This window comes from Salmo trutta, unplaced genomic scaffold, assembly GCF_901001165.1.
Source record: "Salmo trutta unplaced genomic scaffold, fSalTru1.1, whole genome shotgun sequence".
Classification (NCBI taxonomy): domain Eukaryota; kingdom Metazoa; phylum Chordata; class Actinopteri; order Salmoniformes; family Salmonidae; genus Salmo; species Salmo trutta.
In genome coordinates, this window is record NW_021822917.1 from 36,854 (window position 1) to 56,762 (window position 19,909).

A 19,909-nucleotide genomic window follows, 5' to 3' on the forward strand; every position below is an offset into this window, starting at 1 on the left:
TTGTGGGATGGGGGGGGGGGGGGGAGAGGGCATATCCTATGTTGACACTTATGACAACTTCATACACTAGGGCCCTAGAAAATACGGCTCGCCCACACGGAATCACGGAATCCAGACATTAAACCGAAATTCAACAATATTCTAAAATGTATTGAACTAAGGAGGAAATCAATTAAATCCCTTCAACTTGTTAGAAAATGCATTCATTTGCCCAAGTGAATCATAAGACTTGAACAAAATGCATCAGCGATTCGTTTTTCCATGCAACTTTCAGGAACGGCACAGGACTGCCCAATTGCTGTGCGCATTCGTGCGGAGCGCGCGCATGTCTACACTTTGTGTAGCCGTTAGCGATGAGGCTAATGATAACCTTCTTGTGGTAGAGAAGGAAAGGCTTCCCCCAAAACCTTCTCAATTAAATGTAAACTGCAAAGTAGCCTATGCCAGCCTGGCAGAATTATATCATGATTATTTGCATCAATCCAGTGGCCATTTGTTTTGCAAACTCCGCAATCACATGAGCGCTACAGCAACACCGCTTAACCAAACAAAGGTCTCTTTCTGGCGCACACTTGGGTTTAAAGGGTAACTACACCCCAAAATCGAAATGTCTTCCATTTTTCCCAGACCTCAAAAGTGGTCTCCTGATAGGCTTTAAACAATGTCGTGGACATAGAACATCCAAACTTGTTATATTTCTATTACAAAGGTGTACTTTTGAGGTTGAAAACCTGCAGAAACAGGGACAAACGGTCAACGGGGAAATGTAAACGGAGAAAAGGGGGACTTTGGGGGAATCAGGCAAAACATTGAAGGGATTTTACTGGGCCCTAATGGACTACACACATTGACAGTCTCCTAGACTAAAAAGAAATGCTGAATGTACTGCCTACATTTTGAGGGAAACGCACTGTCCAATATTTGATTTGATTTGATCAGGGCAGGGAAGCGCTAACAAACTGCATTTAGTCCAATAAAAAGACACAATATTATTAGGGCCATAAATAAAAGGCAGTTGCTCCATGCATGACACAAGAGAACCCTCTACTGGAGCAAAAAGCTTACAGCACCTGGTATTCCCAGGCGGTCTCCCATCCAAGTACTAACCAGGCCCGACCCTGCTTAGCTTCCGAGATCGGACGAGATCGGGCGTATTCAGGCTGGTATGGCCGTAAGCGAAGGGACAATTCTTGGTACACTATATAAAGTCAATGTGTCGCTCACTCATAAGAGACAGCGAAATGTCCACTTTGTGACACACTCTGAAAAAGCTCAAACCTTGCTTACATTTCCACGCCCTATATTTGACTCTTGTGGGATGGGGGGGGGGGGGGGGGGGAGGGCATATCCTATGTTGACACTTATGACAACTTCATACACTAGGGCCCTAGAAAATACGGCTCGCCCACACGGAATCACGGAATCCAGACATTAAACCGAAATTCAACAATATTCTAAAATGTATTGAACTAAGGAGGAAATCAATTAAATCCCTTCAACTTGTTAGAAAATGCATTCATTTGCCCAAGTGAATCATAAGACTTGAACAAAATGCATCAGCGATTCGTTTTTCCATGCAACTTTCACGAACGGCACAGGACTGCCCAATTGCTGTGCGCATTCGTGCGGAGCGCGCGCATGTCTACACTTTGTGTAGCCGTTAGCGATGAGGCTAATGATAACCTTCTTGTGGTAGAGAAGGAAAGGCTTCCCCCAAAACCTTCTCAATTAAATGTAAACTGCAAAGTAGCCTATGCCAGCCTGGCAGAATTATATCATGATTATTTGCATCAATCCAGTGGCCATTTGTTTTGCAAACTCCGCAATCACATGAGCGCTACAGCAACACCGCTTAACCAAACAAAGGTCTCTTTCTGGCGCACACTTGGGTTTAAAGGGTAACTACACCCCAAAATCGAAATGTCTTCCATTTTTCCCAGACCTCAAAAGTGGTCTCCTGATAGGCTTTAAACAATGTCGTGGACATAGAACATCCAAACGTGTTATATTTCTATTACAAAGGTGTACTTTTGAGGTTGAAAACCTGCAGAAACAGGGACAAACGGTCAACGGGGAAATGTAAACGGAGAAAAGGGGGACTTTGGGGGAATCAGGCAAAACATTGAAGGGATTTTACTGGGCCCTAATGGACTACACACATTGACAGTCTCCTAGACTAAAAAGAAATGCTGAATGTACTGCCTACATTTTGAGGGAAACGCACTGTCCAATATTTGATTTGATTTGATCAGGGCAGGGAAGCGCTAACAAACTGCATTTAGTCCAATAAAAAGACACAATATTATTAGGGCCATAAATAAAAGGCAGTTGCTCCATGCATGACACAAGAGAACCCTCTACTGGAGCAAAAAGCTTACAGCACCTGGTATTCCCAGGCGGTCTCCCATCCAAGTACTAACCAGGCCCGACCCTGCTTAGCTTCCGAGATCGGACGAGATCGGGCGTATTTTTTTTTTTTTTATCTTTTATTATGAAAAATACATAATATTTACAATATTCAATCAATAATAAAAAAGGATGAACAATTCATCCTTTTACAAAATCAAAAAAGAAAATAAAATAAAACTAATTAAAAACACAATCATTCACTAAAACCAATTAATAATTAAAAACAAGTTTTTCATTTAAATCAATTTCAATAAAAGTACTCCCCCACACAAACAGCTTTTCAAAATTGCATCCACTATATTTATATACTACTTCTATATCTTTCTCTAAAATACTTCTAAATAAAACCTCCACATTCACAATTTTACCTTCATAATGTCCTAGATTTCTTCTTTGTCTTACAGCGTATCTAGCATGACTAAGAACAAAATTCATTAAATTAATATTATAAACTTTGCTTTTTCCATTTAAACCAAAGAGAAACAACCTCCTCCACTCAACCCCATTAACAATATCTTCTCCCCAATGTTGTACTAAAATCCTCTTTAAAAACTTATGAAACTCTTCCAATCTACTGCATTCAACAAAAAAGTGCATAAAATTTTCCACCCCCGTACCACAAATATCACATTCTCTTTTGATATTTCTATTTATTTGATGTAAAACCATATTCGTAAAAATCCTATTATGTTTCAATTTAAAATCATTGTCTTCACATTCTATAGCATTATATTTTACATTAACATTCTTCCATATTGATTTCACATCTATATTTGTAAACACCCTAGACCACACTTTTTCTGAAGCAGGAGCTTTTGTCTCTTTTAAAATACATTTTCTATAAACCATTTTAACTTTTAAACTTGATAAAACATGTTTCTCCCCATTACTTTCATAGTATAAAACCGGTAAACCCTTAGCTCTCTCAACCACCTCTGTATTTATTAAAAGCACCCATTCCTCAGGAATACACCCTAAAATTCTCTTATACATATTTTCTACAGTAGTTTTGCTGATGTCATCATCCACTTCACAAACATTGTCATAGATTGCTTGTACAGGAAGAAACCCTGGAATGACCTCATATAAAATGTCCCCAATCTGTCTCATCCCAGCCCTCATAAAATATTTACAAAACACCATCTTATTATTATACTGTATCTTGGGATTTAAAAAAATTGGCTGATTTAAAATATTGTCTAAAATGGTACACTCATAATAAATATTTGGTAAAAACTCCCCCCAAGCCTCAAACACTTCTCTATAAAACAATGGTATATTACCTAACATTTCCTTTTTCATGCACATCAATAAACCATTGTCCCCCATCCTCCCAACCTCCTGCAAATACTCCTTAAAAAATCTTTTCCATCCGTAATCTAATTCACCATATAAATATTTCCGTACCATTTTGACTCTAATTGCTTTTTTCCTAACATTTAAATCTACCAACTTCAAACCCCCCTCCTCATAACCTGCAATCAGAGTTTTAAAAGAAATTTTCGCTCCTTTCCCATCCCATAAAAAATCAACTAAAATCGTATTCATTTCAGATAAAACCCATTCTGGTACGTCTAAAACATTCATGACATGAATAAAAATTGACATCAGCAATGAATTTACAACAATTACTTTCCCTTTTAATTTCAATGCCCTCCCCCTCCACATATTTACCACCTTCCTAACTTTGTTTATAACTCCACTCCATGTCAGATCTCTCGCTTCCTGTTCCTTCACCCCTAAAAACACACCTAACACCTTAAAATAATCATTTACCATTTTAAAAGGAAAAGTCCCCTCATTAATCTTCCCAACATACATTATTACTGACTTCTCCATATTCACTTTTGCTCCTGAGGCTTGCTCATATACTTTAAAACACTCCATCACCCTTTTAACACTTCCCTCATCTCTAACTGTTATTGTGGTATCGTCTGCATATTGATGAATTAAACTAAAACCTCCTTGCGGAGTCTCTACACAATTTATAAAATGATCTTTTTTAAGGTATGCCGCTAAGGGTTCTACCGATAAAACAAACAATAAAGCTGATAAAGGGCATCCCTGTCTCACTGATCTCTCAAGAATAAAAGAATCTGTTAAAACCCCATTACATTTAACCCTACTTTTAGCCTTTCTATATAATAATTTTATCCATCCTATTATTCTATTTCCAAACCCATATTTTTCTAGTACCCTAAACATAAAATCATGTTCCACCCTGTCAAAAGCTTTATTAAAATCTATACTTAAAACAATTCCCCCTATCTTATCACTATTCATTTTATTTATCACATCTCTGAGTGTATTTATGGTATCTGCTATATCTCTTCCTGGCACACTATAATTTTGTGTAGGTGCTATAATATCATTTAAAACCATCTTCATCCTATTTGCCAGTATCTTAGCTAAAATCTTATAATCTGAGTTTAATAAACTAATTGGCCTATAATTTTCTAGTTTCAGTTTGCTCCCCTTATTTTTATATAAAATCGATATCAGCCCTGTCACCATGGAGTCTGAAACATTATTATTATCTTCCATATATTGATATACTTCCAATAAAATCGGTGCTAAAAGACTTTCATACATTTTATAAAACTCTGCAATTAGTCCATCTACTCCAGGACTTTTATTTATTTGTAAACCCTTAATTGCATCTTTCACTTCATCCACTGTTATCTTCCTATCACACATTTGCTTATCCTCAACACCAATTTGCACATCCACACTATTTAAAATCTCTTTTACACACCCCTCATCCACCTCCCCTTTCTTAAATAAATCCTTATAAAAATTCTGTACAGTTTCTAATATCTCAACATAATCATTTACCACTTCACCCTTTACATTCTCAATCTCATTAATATATGATTTCATCTGTTTAGTTTTCTCTAAACCAAGAAAAAATGACGTACATTTCTCCCCTTCTAAAACATATTTTGCCCTACTTCTAATAATTGCACCCTTACACTTATCTATTTCACATTTGCTCAATTGTGCTTTTAAATCTAAAAACCTTTCAATATTATAGTTAGGATCAATATCACATTTCCTCATTTCTTCATTCAGTTTTGTTCTTAAAAAATGTTCTTCTCTTGTCATCCTACTCCTCTTCTTCCTTGCATATCTAATACTAAAAACTTTTATTTTTTCCTTAACATTTTCCCACCACTGACACTTATCATTCCCTTTTTGCTTATCCTCCATTTCATGTTCTATCAAAGATTTAAGTTGTTTCCCGTATTCCTCATCACCTAAATACCCTGCATTCATACACCATATTCCCCCCCCTTTCCTTTCCTTATCTAACCCCACCGAAAATGTTAACCCAGCATGATCACTAAAAGTTGTAAAAATATATTTAATATCTTTCATAAAATTCCTTAACCCTTCATTTACTAAAACCAGATCTATCCGTGTCTGTTTCAATTCCCCTAAAACCACCTGCCTTCTAGAAAATTCTCTCTTGTTCGGATTCTCGTCCCTCCATATATCAATCAAATTATTTTCAAACATCATCTTCCTTAAAACCCCCCTAGATACGTCACTTCTAAAAATAGCTCCCCTTGTCATATCTAGTCTATCCATTTTTACATTAAAATCCCCAACTAAAATACAGTTACCCTTGCACCATTTCCCTAATTCTAAAAATAAATTCCTTCTCTCTATTTCATTATTCGGCGCATAAATATTTATAATTCTAAAAACCCTACTCATATACTCAAAATCTAAAATTAAAATCCTCCCATTATTATCATTATATATCTTCTTCACATTTTCTACTACATCCTTCCTTAATAAAATTGCAACCCCACATGAATTCCCCCTGCCATTGTTTACATAAATAAAATCCCTCCATATTTTTTGTACTTCTAAAACACACATATTATCCCAATGCGTCTCTTGAATACATAAAATTTCAGAATTCTTCATTTGTACTATTCTATTAAATTTTCCTATTGTTCTCACACCATTTGCATTTATCGACATTATTTTGACCATACTAATAAATAATAAAATTATAAAATATAATTTCATTATTCTCTACCTTTTATCCAGTTTCTTTCCTCTTCCACCCTTTCTCTCCCTCCCCTCCGCCGCTTTCCTCTTCCTGTATCCTCCTGTCGTTCTTTCAAACTTTTCCCCATCATCCGTGTCCGATATCTCCTCCAAGTCCATCTCATCCAGCCAACTTGTCTTCTTTACACCCTCGTCCGTCCTGCTCCCCGCGCTCATCGCCGCCTCCAATACAGTCGCCGTGCTCCCCGTGCTCATCGCCGTTTCTGGAATATTCGTTATGCTCCCCGTGTTTATCGCCGTTTCTGGTATGTTCGTTGTGCTCCCCGTGTTCATCTCCGTCTCATGTGTATTCGTCGTTGTGCTCCCCGTGTTCATACCCGTCTCTGTTATTGTCATTAAACTTAAACCCCTCTCCATTTCTTCACCCCCCGAGGTACTTGTTTGTGCTGTGCTTTCCCCCAAAACCTGTGAGTCCCCCGTGCTTCCCCCCAGTCCACTCCCCCCCTCCTCCTGAAAACTCCATCTTCTTATTTCCGAATCCATGCTGCTCCCAATTTCGTTCATCTTCTGGTCTTCCTTCTTCTCCCTTCTTCCTTCCTCCGTCTCTCCACCCTCCACCACGTCCTCTCCTCCATCTTCTTCTCCGTCTTCCAACAGTACAACTGCTTCCTCGAATAGTACTTGACTCCCCTCTTCAGTCATAACCTCTCCACAGTTGCACTCCGTCAATCTCTTTCTGCATCTGCCACAAAAATTCCTTTCCTTCTCTCCGATACATTCTCTCGCGTAATGGCCTTGATTACCGCACTTAAAGCACTTGAATTCAGGGCAGTCTTTGACTATGTGCCCTGGTTGAATACACAACCGACAAACTCTGACCTGTTTGTCATGAATAACCCTGAAGTATTCAGTTCCCTCCAGCGTCTCAATTTTTGTGGAATATGGCAACGATTGGACTTTTTCTGTAAATTTTACTTTACAAAAACGTGTCCCGTCAACCACCTCCGTTCCAGGCCAAACTCTCCTCCTTATCTCCGAGACGGCCGTTACTCCCCAGCTACTCAGCTTGTCCAGTATAACTTTATCTTCTATATATACCGGGAGATTCATGAAAGACACCACCAATTCATTGACATTCACATCTCTCGCCAGAATCCTGGTGTCCTTTATCCTTAAACCGTCCATTAGACGTTCTTTACCTTTTCCGTTTCTCATCGTAATTTCATACTTCTTGTCTCCTTTCATTCGGCATCCCACCACCTCTCCACACGTCTCCTTAATTGCTCGTAGTAATTCCATCGTCGTCACCTTTTCTTCTCCCACCAACTCAATTGCCACCGTATATTCTTTTCCATATTTCATTCCTCCTTTATTTTCATTATCCTTCCGTTGCGCATTTTCGTTGTCCTTGTCCATTCCGTTTGTCGTTGCCATGTTGTCCGTCATTGTAAATCAAAAAATGAAACCGAAAAAAACCTCCCCCAAGCAGCAAAACTGCAGGGGGGGAAAACTAACCAAACTTAAAACTATTCAAATGAAAAAACAATAAATTATATGTCAAAATCCAAAAAATAAACAAAAATAGCTCTCGAGCAAACACTCTCAAGCAAACACTCGCTCACAGCTCAATTACTCGCACCTGTCGTCACTTCTCCAATCAGGAATAGCGCCCCCAGGCTGGTATGGCCGTAAGCGAAGGGACAATTCTTGGTACACTATATAAAGTCAATGTGTCGCTCACTCATAAGAGACAGCGAAATGTCCACTTTGTGACACACTCTGAAAAAGCTCAAACCTTGCTTACATTTCCACGCCCTATATTTGACTCTTGTGGGATGGGGGGGGGGGGGGAGAGGGCATATCCTATGTTGACACTTATGACAACTTCATACACTAGGGCCCTAGAAAATACGGCTCGCCCACACGGAATCACGGAATCCAGACATTAAACCGAAATTCAACAATATTCTAAAATGTATTGAACTAAGGAGGAAATCAATTAAATCCCTTCAACTTGTTAGAAAATGCATTCATTTGCCCAAGTGAATCATAAGACTTGAACAAAATGCATCAGCGATTCGTTTTTCCATGCAACTTTCACGAACGGCACAGGACTGCCCAATTGCTGTGCGCATTCGTGCGGAGCGCGCGCATGTCTACACTTTGTGTAGCCGTTAGCGATGAGGCTAATGATAACCTTCTTGTGGTAGAGAAGGAAAGGCTTCCCCCAAAACCTTCTCAATTAAATGTAAACTGCAAAGTAGCCTATGCCAGCCTGGCAGAATTATATCATGATTATTTGCATCAATCCAGTGGCCATTTGTTTTGCAAACTCCGCAATCACATGAGCGCTACAGCAACACCGCTTAACCAAACAAAGGTCTCTTTCTGGCGCACACTTGGGTTTAAAGGGTAACTACACCCCAAAATCGAAATGTCTTCCATTTTTCCCAGACCTCAAAAGTGGTCTCCTGATAGGCTTTAAACAATGTCGTGGACATAGAACATCCAAACGTGTTATATTTCTATTACAAAGGTGTACTTTTGAGGTTGAAAACCTGCAGAAACAGGGACAAACGGTCAACGGGGAAATGTAAACGGAGAAAAGGGGGACTTTGGGGGAATCAGGCAAAACATTGAAGGGATTTTACTGGGCCCTAATGGACTACACACATTGACAGTCTCCTAGACTAAAAAGAAATGCTGAATGTACTGCCTACATTTTGAGGGAAACGCACTGTCCAATATTTGATTTGATTTGATCAGGGCAGGGAAGCGCTAACAAACTGCATTTAGTCCAATAAAAAGACACAATATTATTAGGGCCATAAATAAAAGGCAGTTGCTCCATGCATGACACAAGAGAACCCTCTACTGGAGCAAAAAGCTTACAGCACCTGGTATTCCCAGGCGGTCTCCCATCCAAGTACTAACCAGGCCCGACCCTGCTTAGCTTCCGAGATCGGACGAGATCGGGCGTATTCAGGCTGGTATGGCCGTAAGCGAAGGGACAATTCTTGGTACACTATATAAAGTCAATGTGTCGCTCACTCATAAGAGACAGCGAAATGTCCACTTTGTGACACACTCTGAAAAAGCTCAAACCTTGCTTACATTTCCACGCCCTATATTTGACTCTTGTGGGATGGGGGGGGGGGGGGGAGAGGGCATATCCTATGTTGACACTTATGACAACTTCATACACTAGGGCCCTAGAAAATACGGCTCGCCCACACGGAATCACGGAATCCAGACATTAAACCGAAATTCAACAATATTCTAAAATGTATTGAACTAAGGAGGAAATCAATTAAATCCCTTCAACTTGTTAGAAAATGCATTCATTTGCCCAAGTGAATCATAAGACTTGAACAAAATGCATCAGCGATTCGTTTTTCCATGCAACTTTCACGAACGGCACAGGACTGCCCAATTGCTGTGCGCATTCGTGCGGAGCGCGCGCATGTCTACACTTTGTGTAGCCGTTAGCGATGAGGCTAATGATAACCTTCTTGTGGTAGAGAAGGAAAGGCTTCCCCCAAAACCTTCTCAATTAAATGTAAACTGCAAAGTAGCCTATGCCAGCCTGGCAGAATTATATCATGATTATTTGCATCAATCCAGTGGCCATTTGTTTTGCAAACTCCGCAATCACATGAGCGCTACAGCAACACCGCTTAACCAAACAAAGGTCTCTTTCTGGCGCACACTTGGGTTTAAAGGGTAACTACACCCCAAAATCGAAATGTCTTCCATTTTTCCCAGACCTCAAAAGTGGTCTCCTGATAGGCTTTAAACAATGTCGTGGACATAGAACATCCAAACGTGTTATATTTCTATTACAAAGGTGTACTTTTGAGGTTGAAAACCTGCAGAAACAGGGACAAACGGTCAACGGGGAAATGTAAACGGAGAAAAGGGGGACTTTGGGGGAATCAGGCAAAACATTGAAGGGATTTTACTGGGCCCTAATGGACTACACACATTGACAGTCTCCTAGACTAAAAAGAAATGCTGAATGTACTGCCTACATTTTGAGGGAAACGCACTGTCCAATATTTGATTTGATTTGATCAGGGCAGGGAAGCGCTAACAAACTGCATTTAGTCCAATAAAAAGACACAATATTATTAGGGCCATAAATAAAAGGCAGTTGCTCCATGCATGACACAAGAGAACCCTCTACTGGAGCAAAAAGCTTACAGCACCTGGTATTCCCAGGCGGTCTCCCATCCAAGTACTAACCAGGCCCGACCCTGCTTAGCTTCCGAGATCGGACGAGATCGGGCGTATTCAGGCTGGTATGGCCGTAAGCGAAGGGACAATTCTTGGTACACTATATAAAGTCAATGTGTCGCTCACTCATAAGAGACAGCGAAATGTCCACTTTGTGACACACTCTGAAAAAGCTCAAACCTTGCTTACATTTCCACGCCCTATATTTGACTCTTGTGGGGGGGGGGGGGGAGAGGGCATATCCTATGTTGACACTTATGACAACTTCATACACTAGGGCCCTAGAAAATACGGCTCGCCCACACGGAATCACGGAATCCAGACATTAAACCGAAATTCAACAATATTCTAAAATGTATTGAACTAAGGAGGAAATCAATTAAATCCCTTCAACTTGTTAGAAAATGCATTCATTTGCCCAAGTGAATCATAAGACTTGAACAAAATGCATCAGCGATTCGTTTTTCCATGCAACTTTCAGGAACGGCACAGGACTGCCCAATTGCTGTGCGCATTCGTGCGGAGCGCGCGCATGTCTACACTTTGTGTAGCCGTTAGCGATGAGGCTAATGATAACCTTCTTGTGGTAGAGAAGGAAAGGCTTCCCCCAAAACCTTCTCAATTAAATGTAACTGCAAAGTAGCCTATGCCAGCCTGGCAGAATTATATCATGATTATTTGCATCAATCCAGTGGCCATTTGTTTTGCAAACTCCGCAATCACATGAGCGCTACAGCTACACCGCTTAACCAAACAAAGGTCTCTTTCTGGCGCACACTTGGGTTTAAAGGGTAACTACACCCCAAAATCGAAATGTCTTCCATTTTTCCCAGACCTCAAAAGTGGTCTCCTGATAGGCTTTAAACAATGTCGTGGACATAGAACATCCAAACTTGTTATATTTCTATTACAAAGGTGTACTTTTGAGGTTGAAAACCTGCAGAAACAGGGACAAACGGTCAACGGGGAAATGTAAACGGAGAAAAGGGGGACTTTGGGGGAATCAGGCAAAACATTGAAGGGATTTTACTGGGCCCTAATGGACTACACACATTGACAGTCTCCTAGACTAAAAAGAAATGCTGAATGTACTGCCTACATTTTGAGGGAAACGCACTGTCCAATATTTGATTTGATTTGATCAGGGCAGGGAAGCACTAACAAACTGCATTTAGTCCAATAAAAAGACACAATATTATTAGGGCCATAAATAAAAGGCAGTTGCTCCATGCATGACACAAGAGAACCCTCTACTGGAGCAAAAAGCTTACAGCACCTGGTATTCCCAGGCGGTCTCCCATCCAAGTACTAACCAGGCCCGACCCTGCTTAGCTTCCGAGATCGGACGAGATCGGGCGTATTCAGGCTGGTATGGCCGTAAGCGAAGGGACAATTCTTGGTACACTATATAAAGTCAATGTGTCGCTCACTCATAAGAGACAGCGAAATGTCCACTTTGTGACACACTCTGAAAAAGCTCAAACCTTGCTTACATTTCCACGCCCTATATTTGACTCTTGTGGGATGGGGGGGGGGGGGGGGGGGAGGGCATATCCTATGTTGACACTTATGACAACTTCATACACTAGGGCCCTAGAAAATACGGCTCGCCCACACGGAATCACGGAATCCAGACATTAAACCGAAATTCAACAATATTCTAAAATGTATTGAACTAAGGAGGAAATCAATTAAATCCCTTCAACTTGTTAGAAAATGCATTCATTTGCCCAAGTGAATCATAAGACTTGAACAAAATGCATCAGCGATTCGTTTTTCCATGCAACTTTCACGAACGGCACAGGACTGCCCAATTGCTGTGCGCATTCGTGCGGAGCGCGCGCATGTCTACACTTTGTGTAGCCGTTAGCGATGAGGCTAATGATAACCTTCTTGTGGTAGAGAAGGAAAGGCTTCCCCCAAAACCTTCTCAATTAAATGTAAACTGCAAAGTAGCCTATGCCAGCCTGGCAGAATTATATCATGATTATTTGCATCAATCCAGTGGCCATTTGTTTTGCAAACTCCGCAATCACATGAGCGCTACAGCAACACCGCTTAACCAAACAAAGGTCTCTTTCTGGCGCACACTTGGGTTTAAAGGGTAACTACACCCCAAAATCGAAATGTCTTCCATTTTTCCCAGACCTCAAAAGTGGTCTCCTGATAGGCTTTAAACAATGTCGTGGACATAGAACATCCAAACGTGTTATATTTCTATTACAAAGGTGTACTTTTGAGGTTGAAAACCTGCAGAAACAGGGACAAACGGTCAACGGGGAAATGTAAACGGAGAAAAGGGGGACTTTGGGGGAATCAGGCAAAACATTGAAGGGATTTTACTGGGCCCTAATGGACTACACACATTGACAGTCTCCTAGACTAAAAAGAAATGCTGAATGTACTGCCTACATTTTGAGGGAAACGCACTGTCCAATATTTGATTTGATTTGATCAGGGCAGGGAAGCGCTAACAAACTGCATTTAGTCCAATAAAAAGACACAATATTATTAGGGCCATAAATAAAAGGCAGTTGCTCCATGCATGACACAAGAGAACCCTCTACTGGAGCAAAAAGCTTACAGCACCTGGTATTCCCAGGCGGTCTCCCATCCAAGTACTAACCAGGCCCGACCCTGCTTAGCTTCCGAGATCGGACGAGATCGGGCGTATTCAGGCTGGTATGGCCGTAAGCGAAGGGACAATTCTTGGTACACTATATAAAGTCAATGTGTCGCTCACTCATAAGAGACAGCGAAATGTCCACTTTGTGACACACTCTGAAAAAGCTCAAACCTTGCTTACATTTCCACGCCCTATATTTGACTCTTGTGGGATGGGGGGGGGGGGGGGGAGAGGGCATATCCTATGTTGACACTTATGACAACTTCATACACTAGGGCCCTAGAAAATACGGCTCGCCCACACGGAATCACGGAATCCAGACATTAAACCGAAATTCAACAATATTCTAAAATGTATTGAACTAAGGAGGAAATCAATTAAATCCCTTCAACTTGTTAGAAAATGCATTCATTTGCCCAAGTGAATCATAAGACTTGAACAAAATGCATCAGCGATTCGTTTTTCCATGCAACTTTCACGAACGGCACAGGACTGCCCAATTGCTGTGCGCATTCGTGCGGAGCGCGCGCATGTCTACACTTTGTGTAGCCGTTAGCGATGAGGCTAATGATAACCTTCTTGTGGTAGAGAAGGAAAGGCTTCCCCCAAAACCTTCTCAATTAAATGTAAACTGCAAAGTAGCCTATGCCAGCCTGGCAGAATTATATCATGATTATTTGCATCAATCCAGTGGCCATTTGTTTTGCAAACTCCGCAATCACATGAGCGCTACAGCAACACCGCTTAACCAAACAAAGGTCTCTTTCTGGCGCACACTTGGGTTTAAAGGGTAACTACACCCCAAAATCGAAATGTCTTCCATTTTTCCCAGACCTCAAAAGTGGTCTCCTGATAGGCTTTAAACAATGTCGTGGACATAGAACATCCAAACGTGTTATATTTCTATTACAAAGGTGTACTTTTGAGGTTGAAAACCTGCAGAAACAGGGACAAACGGTCAACGGGGAAATGTAAACGGAGAAAAGGGGGACTTTGGGGGAATCAGGCAAAACATTGAAGGGATTTTACTGGGCCCTAATGGACTACACACATTGACAGTCTCCTAGACTAAAAAGAAATGCTGAATGTACTGCCTACATTTTGAGGGAAACGCACTGTCCAATATTTGATTTGATTTGATCAGGGCAGGGAAGCGCTAACAAACTGCATTTAGTCCAATAAAAAGACACAATATTATTAGGGCCATAAATAAAAGGCAGTTGCTCCATGCATGACACAAGAGAACCCTCTACTGGAGCAAAAAGCTTACAGCACCTGGTATTCCCAGGCGGTCTCCCATCCAAGTACTAACCAGGCCCGACCCTGCTTAGCTTCCGAGATCGGACGAGATCGGGCGTATTCAGGCTGGTATGGCCGTAAGCGAAGGGACAATTCTTGGTACACTATATAAAGTCAATGTGTCGCTCACTCATAAGAGACAGCGAAATGTCCACTTTGTGACACACTCTGAAAAAGCTCAAACCTTGCTTACATTTCCACGCCCTATATTTGACTCTTGTGGGATGGGGGGGGGGGGGGGGAGGGCATATCCTATGTTGACACTTATGACAACTTCATACACTAGGGCCCTAGAAAATACGGCTCGCCCACACGGAATCACGGAATCCAGACATTAAACCGAAATTCAACAATATTCTAAAATGTATTGAACTAAGGAGGAAATCAATTAAATCCCTTCAACTTGTTAGAAAATGCATTCATTTGCCCAAGTGAATCATAAGACTTGAACAAAATGCATCAGCGATTCGTTTTTCCATGCAACTTTCACGAACGGCACAGGACTGCCCAATTGCTGTGCGCATTCGTGCGGAGCGCGCGCATGTCTACACTTTGTGTAGCCGTTAGCGATGAGGCTAATGATAACCTTCTTGTGGTAGAGAAGGAAAGGCTTCCCCCAAAACCTTCTCAATTAAATGTAAACTGCAAAGTAGCCTATGCCAGCCTGGCAGAATTATATCATGATTATTTGCATCAATCCAGTGGCCATTTGTTTTGCAAACTCCGCAATCACATGAGCGCTACAGCAACACCGCTTAACCAAACAAAGGTCTCTTTCTGGCGCACACTTGGGTTTAAAGGGTAACTACACCCCAAAATCGAAATGTCTTCCATTTTTCCCAGACCTCAAAAGTGGTCTCCTGATAGGCTTTAAACAATGTCGTGGACATAGAACATCCAAACGTGTTATATTTCTATTACAAAGGTGTACTTTTGAGGTTGAAAACCTGCAGAAACAGGGACAAACGGTCAACGGGGAAATGTAAACGGAGAAAAGGGGGACTTTGGGGGAATCAGGCAAAACATTGAAGGGATTTTACTGGGCCCTAATGGACTACACACATTGACAGTCTCCTAGACTAAAAAGAAATGCTGAATGTACTGCCTACATTTTGAGGGAAACGCACTGTCCAATATTTGATTTGATTTGATCAGGGCAGGGAAGCGCTAACAAACTGCATTTAGTCCAATAAAAAGACACAATATTATTAGGGCCATAAATAAAAGGCAGTTGCTCCATGCATGACACAAGAGAACCCTCTACTGGAGCAAAAAGCTTACAGCACCTGGTATTCCCAGGCGGTCTCCCATCCAAGTACTAACCAGGCCCGACCCTGCTTAGCTTCCGAGATCGGACGAGATCGGGCGTATTCAGGCTGGTATGGCCGTAAGCGAAGGGACAATTCTTGGTACACTATATAAAGTCAATGTGTCGCTCACTCATAAGAGACAGCGAAATGTCCACTTTGTGACACACTCTGAAAAAGCTCAAACCTTGCTTACATTTCCACGCCCTATATTTGACTCTTGTGGGGGGGGGGGGGGAGAGGGCATATCCTATGTTGACACTTATGACAACTTCATACACTAGGGCCCTAGAAAATACGGCTCGCCATAACGGAATCCAGACATTAAACCGAAATTCAACAATATTCTAAAATGTATTGAACTAAGGAGGAAATCAATTAAATCCCTTCAACTTGTTAGAAAATGCATTCATTTGCCCAAGTGAATCATAAGACTTGAACAAAATGCATCAGCGATTCGTTTTTCCATGCAACTTTCAGGAACGGCACAGGACTGCCCAATTGCTGTGCGCATTCGTGCGGAGCGCGCGCATGTCTACACTTTGTGTAGCCGTTAGCGATGAGGCTAATGATAACCTTCTTGTGGTAGAGAAGGAAAGGCTTCCCCCAAAACCTTCTCAATTAAATGTTAACTGCAAAGTAGCCTATGCCAGCCTGGCAGAATTATATCATGATTATTTGCATCAATCCAGTGGCCATTTGTTTTGCAAACTCCGCAATCACATGAGCGCTACAGCAACACCGCTTAACCAAACAAAGGTCTCTTTCTGGCGCACACTTGGGTTTAAAGGGTAACTACACCCCAAAATCGAAATGTCTTCCATTTTTCCCAGACCTCAAAAGTGGTCTCCTGATAGGCTTTAAACAATGTCGTGGACATAGAACATCCAAACTTGTTATATTTCTATTACAAAGGTGTACTTTTGAGGTTGAAAACCTGCAGAAACAGGGACAAACGGTCAACGGGGAAATGTAAACGGAGAAAAGGGGGACTTTGGGGGAATCAGGCAAAACATTGAAGGGATTTTACTGGGCCCTAATGGACTACACACATTGACAGTCTCCTAGACTAAAAAGAAATGCTGAATGTACTGCCTACATTTTGAGGGAAACGCACTGTCCAATATTTGATTTGATTTGATCAGGGCAGGGAAGCGCTAACAAACTGCATTTAGTCCAATAAAAAGACACAATATTATTAGGGCCATAAATAAAAGGCAGTTGCTCCATGCATGACACAAGAGAACCCTCTACTGGAGCAAAAAGCTTACAGCACCTGGTATTCCCAGGCGGTCTCCCATCCAAGTACTAACCAGGCCCGACCCTGCTTAGCTTCCGAGATCGGACGAGATCGGGCGTATTCAGGCTGGTATGGCCGTAAGCGAAGGGACAATTCTTGGTACACTATATAAAGTCAATGTGTCGCTCACTCATAAGAGACAGCGAAATGTCCACTTTGTGACACACTCTGAAAAAGCTCAAACCTTGCTTACATTTCCACGCCCTATATTTGACTCTTGTGGGATGGGGGGGGGGGGGGGGAGAGGGCATATCCTATGTTGACACTTATGACAACTTCATACACTAGGGCCCTAGAAAATACGGCTCGCCCACACGGAATCACGGAATCCAGACATTAAACCGAAATTCAACAATATTCTAAAATGTATTGAACTAAGGAGGAAATCAATTAAATCCCTTCAACTTGTTAGAAAATGCATTCATTTGCCCAAGTGAATCATAAGACTTGAACAAAATGCATCAGCGATTCGTTTTTCCATGCAACTTTCACGAACGGCACAGGACTGCCCAATTGCTGTGCGCATTCGTGCGGAGCGCGCGCATGTCTACACTTTGTGTAGCCGTTAGCGATGAGGCTAATGATAACCTTCTTGTGGTAGAGAAGGAAAGGCTTCCCCCAAAACCTTCTCAATTAAATGTAAACTGCAAAGTAGCCTATGCCAGCCTGGCAGAATTATATCATGATTATTTGCATCAATCCAGTGGCCATTTGTTTTGCAAACTCCGCAATCACATGAGCGCTACAGCAACACCGCTTAACCAAACAAAGGTCTCTTTCTGGCGCACACTTGGGTTTAAAGGGTAACTACACCCCAAAATCGAAATGTCTTCCATTTTTCCCAGACCTCAAAAGTGGTCTCCTGATAGGCTTTAAACAATGTCGTGGACATAGAACATCCAAACGTGTTATATTTCTATTACAAAGGTGTACTTTTGAGGTTGAAAACCTGCAGAAACAGGGACAAACGGTCAACGGGGAAATGTAAACGGAGAAAAGGGGGACTTTGGGGGAATCAGGCAAAACATTGAAGGGATTTTACTGGGCCCTAATGGACTACACACATTGACAGTCTCCTAGACTAAAAAGAAATGCTGAATGTACTGCCTACATTTTGAGGGAAACGCACTGTCCAATATTTGATTTGATTTGATCAGGGCAGGGAAGCGCTAACAAACTGCATTTAGTCCAATAAAAAGACACAATATTATTAGGGCCATAAATAAAAGGCAGTTGCTCCATGCATGACACAAGAGAACCCTCTACTGGAGCAAAAAGCTTACAGCACCTGGTATTCCCAGGCGGTCTCCCATCCAAGTACTAACCAGGCCCGACCCTGCTTAGCTTCCGAGATCGGACGAGATCGGGCGTATTCAGGCTGGTATGGCCGTAAGCGAAGGGACAATTCTTGGTACACTATATAAAGTCAATGTGTCGCTCACTCATAAGAGACAGCGAAATGTCCACTTTGTGACACACTCTGAAAAAGCTCAAACCTTGCTTACATTTCCACGCCCTATATTTGACTCTTGTGGGATGGGGGGGGGGGGGGGGAGAGGGCATATCCTATGTTGACACTTATGACAACTTCATACACTAGGGCCCTAGAAAATACGGCTCGCCCACACGGAATCACGGAATCCAGACATTAAACCGAAATTCAACAATATTCTAAAATGTATTGAACTAAGGAGGAAATCAATTAAATCCCTTCAACTTGTTAGAAAATGCATTCATTTGCCCAAGTGAATCATAAGACTTGAACAAAATGCATCAGCGATTCGTTTTTCCATGCAACTTTCACGAACGGCACAGGACTGCCCAATTGCTGTGCGCATTCGTGCGGAGCGCGCGCATGTCTACACTTTGTGTAGCCGTTAGCGATGAGGCTAATGATAACCTTCTTGTGGTAGAGAAGGAAAGGCTTCCCCCAAAACCTTCTCAATTAAATGTAAACTGCAAAGTAGCCTATGCCAGCCTGGCAGAATTATATCATGATTATTTGCATCAATCCAGTGGCCATTTGTTTTGCAAACTCCGCAATCACATGAGCGCTACAGCAACACCGCTTAACCAAACAAAGGTCTCTTTCTGGCGCACACTTGGGTTTAAAGGGTAACTACACCCCAAAATCGAAATGTCTTCCATTTTTCCCAGACCTCAAAAGTGGTCTCCTGATAGGCTTTAAACAATGTCGTGGACATAGAACATCCAAACGTGTTATATTTCTATTACAAAGGTGTACTTTTGAGGTTGAAAACCTGCAGAAACAGGGACAAACGGTCAACGGGGAAATGTAAACGGAGAAAAGGGGGACTTTGGGGGAATCAGGCAAAACATTGAAGGGATTTTACTGGGCCCTAATGGACTACACACATTGACAGTCTCCTAGACTAAAAAGAAATGCTGAATGTACTGCCTACATTTTGAGGGAAACGCACTGTCCAATATTTGATTTGATTTGATCAGGGCAGGGAAGCGCTAACAAACTGCATTTAGTCCAATAAAAAGACACAATATTATTAGGGCCATAAATAAAAGGCAGTTGCTCCATGCATGACACAAGAGAACCCTCTACTGGAGCAAAAAGCTTACAGCACCTGGTATTCCCAGGCGGTCTCCCATCCAAGTACTAACCAGGCCCGACCCTGCTTAGCTTCCGAGATCGGACGAGATCGGGCGTATTCAGGCTGGTATGGCCGTAAGCGA

At 41.7% G+C, this 19,909-nt stretch overlaps 10 non-coding genes across 10 annotated transcripts; all 10 read right to left on the bottom strand.

Annotated features, from left to right (window-relative positions):
* Positions 1–1,058: 1,058 nt before the first annotated feature.
* On the bottom strand, positions 1,059–1,177 carry LOC115187188 (5S ribosomal RNA). The gene has a single exon (XR_003875931.1). It is a non-coding gene; the product is annotated as a 5S ribosomal RNA (ribosomal RNA).
* An 8,140-nt stretch (positions 1,178–9,317) lies between these two features.
* LOC115187189 (5S ribosomal RNA) lies at positions 9,318–9,436 on the bottom strand. Its single transcript, XR_003875932.1, has one exon. It is a non-coding gene; the product is annotated as a 5S ribosomal RNA (ribosomal RNA).
* Positions 9,437–10,628: 1,192 nt separating this feature from the next.
* On the bottom strand, positions 10,629–10,747 carry LOC115187190 (5S ribosomal RNA). Its single transcript, XR_003875933.1, has one exon. It is a non-coding gene; the product is annotated as a 5S ribosomal RNA (ribosomal RNA).
* Positions 10,748–11,932: 1,185 nt separating this feature from the next.
* On the bottom strand, positions 11,933–12,051 carry LOC115187191 (5S ribosomal RNA). Its single transcript, XR_003875934.1, has one exon. It is a non-coding gene; the product is annotated as a 5S ribosomal RNA (ribosomal RNA).
* A 1,194-nt stretch (positions 12,052–13,245) lies between these two features.
* Positions 13,246–13,364, bottom strand: LOC115187192 (5S ribosomal RNA). Its single transcript, XR_003875935.1, has one exon. It is a non-coding gene; the product is annotated as a 5S ribosomal RNA (ribosomal RNA).
* A 1,193-nt stretch (positions 13,365–14,557) lies between these two features.
* LOC115187193 (5S ribosomal RNA) lies at positions 14,558–14,676 on the bottom strand. The gene has a single exon (XR_003875936.1). It is a non-coding gene; the product is annotated as a 5S ribosomal RNA (ribosomal RNA).
* Positions 14,677–15,867: 1,191 nt separating this feature from the next.
* LOC115187195 (5S ribosomal RNA) lies at positions 15,868–15,986 on the bottom strand. Its single transcript, XR_003875938.1, has one exon. It is a non-coding gene; the product is annotated as a 5S ribosomal RNA (ribosomal RNA).
* A 1,178-nt stretch (positions 15,987–17,164) lies between these two features.
* LOC115187196 (5S ribosomal RNA) lies at positions 17,165–17,283 on the bottom strand. The gene has a single exon (XR_003875939.1). It is a non-coding gene; the product is annotated as a 5S ribosomal RNA (ribosomal RNA).
* Positions 17,284–18,476: 1,193 nt separating this feature from the next.
* On the bottom strand, positions 18,477–18,595 carry LOC115187197 (5S ribosomal RNA). Its single transcript, XR_003875940.1, has one exon. It is a non-coding gene; the product is annotated as a 5S ribosomal RNA (ribosomal RNA).
* A 1,193-nt stretch (positions 18,596–19,788) lies between these two features.
* On the bottom strand, positions 19,789–19,907 carry LOC115187198 (5S ribosomal RNA). The gene has a single exon (XR_003875941.1). It is a non-coding gene; the product is annotated as a 5S ribosomal RNA (ribosomal RNA).
* Between the last annotated feature and the right edge of the window lie 2 nt (positions 19,908–19,909).